The following is a 10,480-nucleotide window of genomic DNA, read 5'->3' as shown; positions in this document are numbered from 1 at the left end:
CAATGAGAAACTCTGCACTGTTACCCCATCACATGAAGAAGTTGTGCTTCAATGAGAAACTCTGCACTGTGTGCTTCAATGAGAAACTCTGCACTTTCTCTAATAGAGAAAATTTAGTGTGTGATGTGTTTCTTGGTGAAGTGTTTTACAACTTTCTAAATGTTGGATAACTCATAACAATACCAAACACTTGCTGTTTATAAACATGCAGTTTATAAACATGGTGTAACAACTGTGTTGAGTTTGAAGTTCTAAGATTTAGGTACTTTGGATGGTTCCTATGGTGAGGGAAGTGACTACAATTATTGAAGTTGTCCTTTTCTTTCCTCAGGTCAAGAAGATGTACCTCAGGTATACATCTGAAATGTGATCTGCAAGATTCTAAGTGTTATGAAATCACAGTGAGTAAACCTAACAATGCAACTGATGGAATCTTCTGATGAACCTGCTTAGAAATTGGCCCTGCCAAGACACAGATGAGCTCACTCTCAGATTTCTCTGAAGGAGTGTTGCTGACTCCTCACCCAGTATCTCCTCGATCTTTCAACAGTCTAGTAGTTCTTCCCTAGGGTACACGTTTGTAGGCTTTAACTAGTTAGAGACATATGCTGTTTTGATATATTCTGACAAGAATGATGTTTTTGAACTTGTATGGTAACCTCTGTTCAGAATGCAGTTTAGAGCGTGATTTACCACTAATGATACTAGTAAATATGCAGTTATATTATTGATTCTGTATAAGTGTCATAGGGCCCTCTGGTGATGAGGTCTTGTCAGAAGTTTTACCATCAGTGCTCTGGCACTTCTTTTCTAATACAGTTGAGGAGTTTCCTTGGGCACCATAATCTTTCCCATATGTGGACATGAGTACTCCTGAAGGTAAAAGAATAAAAGAAGAATGTATGCCACTTGTTTTCACTAAGCATCCTATTTTCATGGAGAATATTTGGCCCTGAAAGAGTTATCATGCTCCCCAGAGTTCATGGGGAGTCTTGGATTATTGTTCATTCCCCTTGTCACCACTGTGTAAGTGGACATTTGGAACATTGTCAGGTTTGTGATCAAGGAAGAAAGAATCCTCATATATGGCATTTTTGTTAGCATTCTGCAGGATGTATGCAATGAGTCAGATGGGCTTAGCAAACAAACAGTGACCTCTGCTATTTCCCAAGGGCTGGTGCAAGGAGATGTGGACTAAATCAGTATTTGCTGATGTGTTTTTCACAGGGATCCTGATGTCAGCATATCTCCCAGAATGTATACAGTTGGGTACCTGCAGATGTCCAGGTAACTCTGTGCTAACGTCCAGGCCACTGACGTGCTCCCGTTACCTCCATGTGCATGGTAAGTCAGAATGTGTTCAGCCTTCCCAGCCTTCTCCTTGATGTGAAGTTTCTCAGAACAGAGCATGGAGTTTCTGCCAGGCCAGTACCTTCGAGGAGACACCTTGCATTGGTTGTGTCCAAATCGTTCTGAACCTATGAATACTGACATGATGATTCTGTCCTGGGTAGGAGAGGTTTGGTTCTGTGGATAGAACTGTTGCTCTTTGGCTGTAGGACACCCTCCTCTCCATGTCTTCTCCAGGTTCCCTGCAACAGTGGATAGGAGTGCATGGAAGACTGTTGGCAGAACCATATGCAAATATCAGGTAAGAATGTGGGTGCTAGTACAAACAGAAGTTCACCGACTTCCTAGGCATGCGTGTTCTGAAGGTCCTGGCTAGTGTAAGGTTCAGAGCTGCTTCCACATTACAGCAGAGCTTTTTTGTTTTGCACAGTAGATTGACTACTGAGGGCGAATCTCTTATTTTTACCCTTAAATTGGCAGTGTGGTGCTCAGTGCCCTCTTCCTGTCATGAACGTCCCTTTAGGTAGACCTTGTGGTTTACTGTTAGTCCCAATAATTGAGTAGGCAGGGGTAAGGTCACTGATACATGTTTGGTCCCGCTCACCAGAATTAGGGCATTTCAGCAGGTGTCTCCTAAAGCGTGCACACTGTGTGGTGACCCTTTTCGTCCTCTGGAAGGTAAGATGTGCCTGGTAGTGCAGTGCACCCTGAGACAGAGAATGATGTGAGAACTATGCAGGTGGACATGAACACGGTACAGGTAAAGTATAGGTTCTTGTCTTGATTACTTGTCTTATCAGTGAGGCAACAACACTGAACAGGAAATGTTAATATCAGCTTACACTTTGTTGAGGTTTCATTCTCTGATGTCTTATTCCCAGACAGGGTGGCATAACAGAAGTGTGTTTCACAGAGGAAACAGTTCACATCAGGCAGAAGGTTGCAGAAGTAACAAGCAGCATGTGACCAGAAGAAAGCGGCAATCAGTGGCTCTACTTTGTCCTTTACATTCTGTGGAGGCTAGCCTTCCCTAAGTGCTGGTAGCATTCCATTCCCAGGGTTGGTCTTCCCAGTAACCAGAGCCAGAATTTGGCCAAACCACTCAGTGGGCTTATTTAGTAATCATAATCCAGTTTGATAGCTCACCCAAGTTAAATGTAGCATTACACATGTCAGATCCAGTCACTTCTGAAATGTCCGGTCTGTCACCCCAGGAGGCATTGGGGTGACATCTAATTGCAGTCCATAACATTTCTCTTGCTCTTCTTTTTCCAGAGATGAATCCAGAGCACAAGGTACGCCAGGACACAGCATGATTTAAACATCACCAAAATCCTGGCAAGGTTGTTGTGTGCATATTAAAGATTGCTGCCATAGTGTGGATAGTTGTGGTTGTTTTTGAGTGCAGGTGCCCAGGTACGCTATGAAGGGCAATGGGGCCAATGCAGTGGACATGAGCTTCATCTAGGAAGTGGATCTTGAGTGGTTCCCGAGATCCAGATTGTAGCAGTTCGGCAGCTGTCTGCTCTAGAGTGTCAATTTGGTCTTCGTTGACTTTCATTGGAGGTAGATGAGGGTCCCTGTAGTGTGGAAGGACCCCTGAATGATACGATGATGTAGTGATTGTGCTGGTGGCGTAAAAGAAGGGCACAAGTATAGCGTAGGTTCCTGGGTGTCTTCGTTCATGAGAGGTTCAGACCTCACAGGGATGCAGGAAAGGTAATTACGAGGATACAGATGACAGCAAGTATGGATTTCCATAGCAGCACAGAAATGGAATCTTTCTGAGGTTCAGTGAAGAAATTGGGGCCACTGAGTGTAGCTGAAACCAATTTGTGTGTGAATAATCCTGGGTATCAAAAAGCCTAGAAAATCAGAAATCTAACTTACATGAATTTTCTTTTTGTAGATGTTAGAAAAACGACTGTTCCAGTTCCCTGTGTCCTGAGATGCCTTCCTGTATCTGCGGTGATGTGCTTGAGTCCGAGTGCGGAGAAGGAAGCACAGGTAACTTGCAGGTGTCAGTTGATGTGGATTAGAGCCTCTGGTAATAGTATGACCCTCAGCGTCAATCTGGTATGCAGGTGGATTAGCAATCTCCCAAACAGTGGTGATTGTGAATGAAAAGAAAACTATGCTTTCAGAACATGCTGCATCTTGAAAGACATGGTTTTAGCTTAGTATTGTTCCCTTTCTCTTCATGAAAATAGAGTGATGAAGAAATATTGGTGAAATAGGCTTCTGAAAGGCCAGGTAAGTACTAGCATGGATATAAGCCAATCAACAGACTAGATGTCCTTATTCATGCCCTAAGAACCTCTGCCTAACCTGGTATTGCCATGTTTCATCATCAGGTGTCCTGACTGAGAGTGGCTGGTCATCAGGTCTTGGGAGATATTGCTACCTTCTTCCGTGTGGCACCTTTGTGTATCTTGATATACATTGTACGACTCAGGTATCAAAGCAAAGGCCCTGACCAGTGAAAGACAGTGACTTCCAAAGTATTCGTATGTGCTGGTGGGTGTAGACTAAATCGGTATTCTCTGATATCATTTTCAGAGGGATCCTCCTGTCACAGTGAGCAGCAGGGTGTCTTCAGGTGTGTAGAGTTGCATGCAAACAGACATCCTGGTAGGTGTGAGCGTGTGCCTCAGTCAGAAATGAGTTCCTGCCACTTGCATGTGCATGGATGGCAAAGGTGTGCCTTCACATTCACAATCCCATTCTTGATTTGAAGTTGCTCAGGTGAGAAAGGATGGAATCCACAGTGATGTTTCTCTCTCTGGAGATATGTAGTACAGGTGAGGGAGAACTTGTCTGAAAATTTTATTTTAAAGAGAATACAAAAAACAATAACAAAGGAACACAAAAACAATGTGTCCAGCGTTTCAAAACAAAATGATAGGAATTAGCAGTGGTTATTATATTGTTATTATCAGTGAAGTTATGGAGATTACTGGATGTAAGACTGATTAACATACTAAAGAGAATAAAGAATAATAAAAAAGTTTAGAAGCAACCCAAAGACTTTCATATTTTTTTTTCGATTTGGCCCTCGTTGGGGAGCAACAAGCAAAAGAGTTTGCAGATGACTGCCTAGGAGAGTTTGACTATGGGAACAAGACTTTTCATGAAATCATCCCAGCATCCAGGTACATTTTCAGTGTCATTTAGTGGTTTTTATGGGAATTGAAATGCTGCTTGACTCTATCCTGATGTTCTCTTCTGCGTGTTTATTGCAGGTTCCTTGAAGAGAGGAGGGGAAGGCTGTTGCTCATGCCAGTGTCAAGTAAGAATCCGGGTGCCAGAACCTCACTGGGCACCATGTGGCGGTCTGCATCTAGATGTGTGTGAGGAACTTGTGTATAAGATGTTGTCATCTGTCCTGAACATGCATCCTCTAAGGTCTTGACTCCTATCTTATTCATACATTATGCCACATTCAATATCAGATTTGTTTTCTGTTACGGATTGACTATTGATGGTGAAAGATTGCTGTTTCACCCCTTGTATCCCAAGTGTTGTGCTCAGTGACCTCTTGCTGTCTTACGGAACCACCAGATGGTATTGCTTCTTTGCCAGGAGATTGCCTATATCTCATACTTGTCTGACTAGGTAAATACGTAGGGCATGAGGACACTGTAACAGGGTGGGTCTTTTGTATAGGTTTGGGAGTGGATTTGAAGTACCTTCTGAGGAGTGTCAATTTACAATTGCATGGCTGGTTTGTTGACATGAAGGAGGATCGTTGTAGTGTACATGGACTCTGACTGGTAGGATGACATGGGAGTTGTACAGGCAGACATGGAGAAGGAGACCATGAAGTGTAAGATCTCTTGTGTTTCTTCTCCAGTGAGGAGGTTCGTGAATCACAGTGAACCCTGAGAGGCCATCTGGCGGAACATGTCCAGGATCCAGTTAGGGCATCCTTCATTGCATCCAGGACAGAGGTTCTCCATGGCATTCAGGAAGTGATGTTGTGGTCCCTGTGGTTTGTGGTTGTTCTGCCCTTGCTATAGCTGCAGAAGCCCAAGATAGGAGGTGAGACTCTGCGAACAGGACTGTTTTTCTAGCAAGAATCGGAGCATTTGGTAGATTTGCTGTGAATCTCAGTGGTTTCTTGTGCACCAGAATGCCCATCGACTCTACACTGACACCATGTTCTCTATTTTTCTTTAGGTTCCCTTGAGGGAATAGAGTGAATGCTTTGACAACTGGCTGAAATGTCATCCAAGTTGCAGGTTGGAATCAATGTCTTCATACGTGTTTGGGGACCATTTGCTTTTCCAGATTCAGTTTATTTCAGGAGGATGTGTGCAAAGGTGTTCTAATGTTCTTTAGGGCTTGTTATGGTAGATAAATTGTTTTAATGTGAGAAGTTTAGAAATTTAAGCAAATCAGGATGCCAGTGTCCTCGCTTTATAAAGCTTTTCATAGTGTGCAAGAGGAGGGCATGGAGATGGTGTGAGTGCTACCCCTGCCCTAGGAGTTGGTAGCCTGCTTACAATAAAAGGGAGGAAAAGAGGTTTTCTCTCCTCCCTTTTGCTCTTTCTGTCTTCTGCTGTCTTCTGCTCCTTTAAAGTATTGTTCCTCTGCCGTGCCATTCTACCTTGGACCCAGCTGAATATGGACTGAAACCTCCACAAACTGTGAGCTAAATAAACCTTTCCTCTTTTAAATTTGAGCATCCAGGGTTTTGTCTGAGCAACAAGAGAAAAGTAGGTAAGACAGGGCTCATCCTCTGAGCACATTAGCTAGTGCAGTATCGAGGGCCAGTGTCATATTTAACCTCGATGTTTCTTTTTCCTACATAGAATTGAGTAAGTTCCAATGTGCACATAGCCTGCACGATGGAGTCTGTTGTTCATTACAGAGGTGAAAAAGGAACCTTTGCCTAAGGAGGTATTGCCAAATTTTATCAAGAGGAATCCTTCAGAGTGTTTTTCTTGTGATTAGGGCTTGTGAAGTCTTGTGCTCTCAGCCCTGTGACACGTCTTTTCTGATACATGATATAGGGGATTACTTGGACATCATAATCTTTTCCCCACTTTTAAATAGGCATACTCCTGAAGGTAAAAGGGAAGAAGAATGCTTCCTAGGTGCTCTTGGTTAGCATCCCATTTTCACGTAGGATGCCTTACCCTGAAACACTTTCATTTTCCCCAGGTTGGATGAGGAGGCTTGGATTCTTGTTTGTATTGTAGTTTCCACCACTATAGGTGTGTTACCTTGGAGGTTCTTCTGGTTTCCTTTTGAGGAAAAAGCATGCCTATTTCTTCGCATTTGCCTAGGCAATCTGCAAGGATATATGTAATGAATCATGTAGTCTTAGCAAACAAACAGAGAGACCTCTGCAATTTTCACATGGGCTGCTGCAAGGAAATGTGGACTAAATCAGTATTTTTTGGTGTGTTCTTCACAGGGCTTTTGATGTTAGAGTACTTCTCAGAAAGCACACACTTGGATACCTACAGTAGTCCAGGTAACTCTGTGATCAGGCCCCGGTCACTGACAAGGTGCTGTCCCCTCCATGTGTATGGGTAAGTTTGGAAGGTGTCTTTTCCTTTCAGACCCTCCTTGATTTAAAGAATGTATGTTGTTTTCCTTTTTACTTGGCAAATGTTGGGTGCAGTGCCTCCTTGGTCTCCTACAGGAGCACCAAGTTCTTTTGAAGTCAGTCCTGCAGATATCCTACATTTCATAGTGGATCCATGTGGTCACTAAACCACGCAACAATTCAGTGTCATGCAGTGGGTCCATGAGATAGATACTAGACATTTGGTCATTATCTGCTTAGCAGTGTGCATTTCCTGTTTCCTGGCTTATGTGTGTGTGCACATAGGAGCAATCCTGTAGTATTAATTAAACCAAACTGATAGTGTAATGTAAATATTGTGCTGATGAACACGGAAAAATGGACCTGTTGAACATAGATTTTTCCTGTGCATGTTTTGTGGTGCTGATCTGGTTCTTATGGTGAGTCATGAGAGGCCATCCCATTGCACAATTACAGGTTCTGGGTAACTCTTAAATATGGGTGTCCATCATCATGCAAGATAGGTGGTTTTCTTGCACTTTGGTTAGTTATGGTCAGATCCCTGTGGGTTGTAGTGGCTATACTCTTGGCGCAGTGTCTTAGCGAATTGAATGAAATGGGCATAACAAACGCAGGGACTTTGAGGTTGACCTTTGTATGGGCGGACAAAATGAATGTTGAGGTATACATGTGTTTTATGAGTCCTTTTTCACTATCCCAAGGCATCCTGATGGACCAGAGTTGTGAACAGAAATCAAAGAATATTGAAGAGGGACCAGATGATGTGGATGAAGTTCTCTTTGATGTTACTGTTCCCTTAAGATTATTTCTGATGTCAGTGTTGTGAAAATCTTGTGTTCCAGGGGTGATGACCAAGGAAAAGGCCAGCTGTTCTTGGAGAACAAAGTGCATGCTGAGTGATACGGTTTTGAATGGTACGTTTGGACTCCCCTTTAGGTAGGCACGCACCATGATTAAGAGAATTTCTTGTAGTTAAGTTACTGTTTATCAGGTAAGTGCTAATATGGCCATAGCCTGGTTCTTGGGGCATAGTATCTTTTAGTGGTGAGAGAGGTTGAAGCGGAAATTGGTGATATGTGTGAGGGCAGGACAGAGCTAGTGTACCTAAGTCAGTGAAGCTACCTCACTCTAGAAGAGCATTCTGCCTGACAGTTTCAGTCATTAGTTACTAGAGAATGTGATACTAACATTTCAAAGGTATAAATAAATAACGTTTGTGTCTTGTGATACTAACGTTGCAAAGGTATAAATAAATGCCCCTATTGTTGTTGTTAGGTCCTCTTACCCATCTGGTAAACAGGCCTCCACCTGACCCAGCTCTTGTCCCTTGTCTATCTATTCCTCATTCTCCACACCATTCCTCCCCATGGTACACCAAGAGACCAACGAGTCTCAACACTTAGGTTCAAAAGTAGCTTAAGTGTATCATGTTGCTGTCATGTTTTGTTACCAGGTAGTCTCTGAAGCTCCAGGCTGATGATCAAGTCTTACGAGACATGCCGTCTTCATCCACCTGACAACTTTTCTGTTCCATAGTTATTGGACTTGAGCCCATGGGCAGTCGTGTCTCTTCCCTGCAGTTTGACATGTGTGACAAAGAAGGTAAAACAGTGATCCCTTCCCAGTGTCTACATGTAAACATCACATTTCCATGCAAGATCCTGGCCTCTTAAGCCATTATCCATTGTGCTCTGCTATATGGAGAAGCAGGACTTCTTTTTAATAATCAGGTTCCTACCACTATTGATAATAACTCATGAACTTTAGCAGTTTTCCTTTTGGGTAGAAGGATTTTTTTAAAGTTTTTTTATTTTTTAATTTAAAAAAATTTTTTTTTATTTTTTGGTTCCAAGAATCAAACTCACAACCTTGCACTTGTTAGGGCAGGCGCTGAGCTATATCACTGGCTTAGAAGGATTTCTTTTACCTGGATTCTCATGGAAACCCTCAAGGTCCCAATTTTTCACAAGTGAGGTCTCCAAAAACCATGGCGACCTCTGCAATTGACACATGTGCTGTTGCAAGGAGTTGTGGACAAACTCTAACTCAGTCTTTGCGATGTGTTTCTCACAGGGATCCTGCTGTCAGTGAGAATCATCACCCTCATCATACTCATTCAGATCTCTATAGACATCTGGTAAGTGTGGTCTGTTTCCAGGTCACCAGGTAGATCTTGATTGCTCCATGTGCACAGAGAATTGATGAAGGTGTCCCTCAGAATTCCTGGTTCCCTCCAAGATGTCACTGTGTTCAATCAGAAAACATGGCCTCCTTGGTGATGCTAGCGAGCTGTAATGCTGCCAAAACGGTGGCCATCGAAGGCATGACACTGTCCAGTGCTTATTTTGACCCTGCCCGTGAAGCAGTGAAGATGGGAAATTTTGTATGTGTCTACTTAGGAGTGTTTGGCTTAAGGGTAAAGGATTGCTTTGCAATCATTCCCCCATCCTGATATGTTTTCCAGAGGACTGAAATGCTCATAAATTCCACACTGAGAATGTCTTCTCTGTGTTTCTCTAGCTTCTCTTGAAGAGATTTGGCAGAGAATCTGAGAAAGAGTACTGGGTTCAGGTTTTTGTTCTTGTGAGGCCCTGCCTTTGGGCAGTAAGCATAGGAGAGATTGCAGATCTCTATCTAGTAGGGGTTTGATTATTGCAATGAGGTTCTTCCCCTGGGATACATCCCATCATCCAGGAAAGTGTCAGGTATCACTGAGTGATTTATAGGTGTACCCAGGTGCTCTTGGTTTCTGCTTCCACCATCTTCATCATGTTATTTCTGGGTTCCTTTGAGCGAGCATAGGGATGCCCATTTTTGGAACCTCGTGGAACTGTCAGGGAAAAGTAGGGGCTGTGAAGTCTTTCTTGGCCAAGTTATCTTCCAGTTTCTGTGGAGGTCAGTTGAACATGAATGATATGGTATGCTTAATGTTTCCATGGCGCAATTTAGACCCTGGTCGTGTAGGTTTTATCCACATTGGAATGAAGCCCTCATCTTTCCATCCTGTGTGCCATATGTGAAAAGGAAGGGGAATCAGGAGTCTTTTCCAGGGCCTACTGGTAAATGCACAGTAGCATATAGAGTGTCTGACCCATAGGCATTCTCCATGCTTGCTGTCTTATATGGAGAGGCAGGGATCCTTCTTAATATCCAAGTTTCTATCACTGTGGATTTGGCCCTTGTTCTTTTCAAAGGTATGATGTTTCTCTCACTAGGCTTTGTATATTGATTTCCACATGGACATAAATTGTTAAGCAACTGGGTTCTCAAAAATGACAGTAAGCCCTTAATCTCTCACAGTTGTAGGTGCAATGAAAGTGGCATAATGTGGTATTTCTCATTTGTTTATAGAGGAGTCCTGAGGGCACTGAGGCTTTGAAGTTATTAATGAAGATCTCTGTAGGCATCAGCAATTGTGGGCATTGGCTTAGGACAACAACAATGATCTAACACCTGCCCGTGTGCAGGAATGTGATGAAGGTATCCATCCACGTTCCTGGGACCCTGTTTGATTCGAAGCTGCTTAGTTCAGAAGGAACGTCTTTTTCAGAGATGCCACTGTCTCTGAGGGAT

The sequence above is a fragment of the Chinchilla lanigera genome, unplaced genomic scaffold (assembly GCF_000276665.1).
Source record: "Chinchilla lanigera isolate Chin_1 unplaced genomic scaffold, ChiLan1.0 scaffold00098, whole genome shotgun sequence".
NCBI lineage: Eukaryota > Metazoa > Chordata > Mammalia > Rodentia > Chinchillidae > Chinchilla > Chinchilla lanigera.
The sequence above is the reverse complement of the archived record's forward strand: the minus strand, read 5'-3'. Positions refer to the sequence as shown.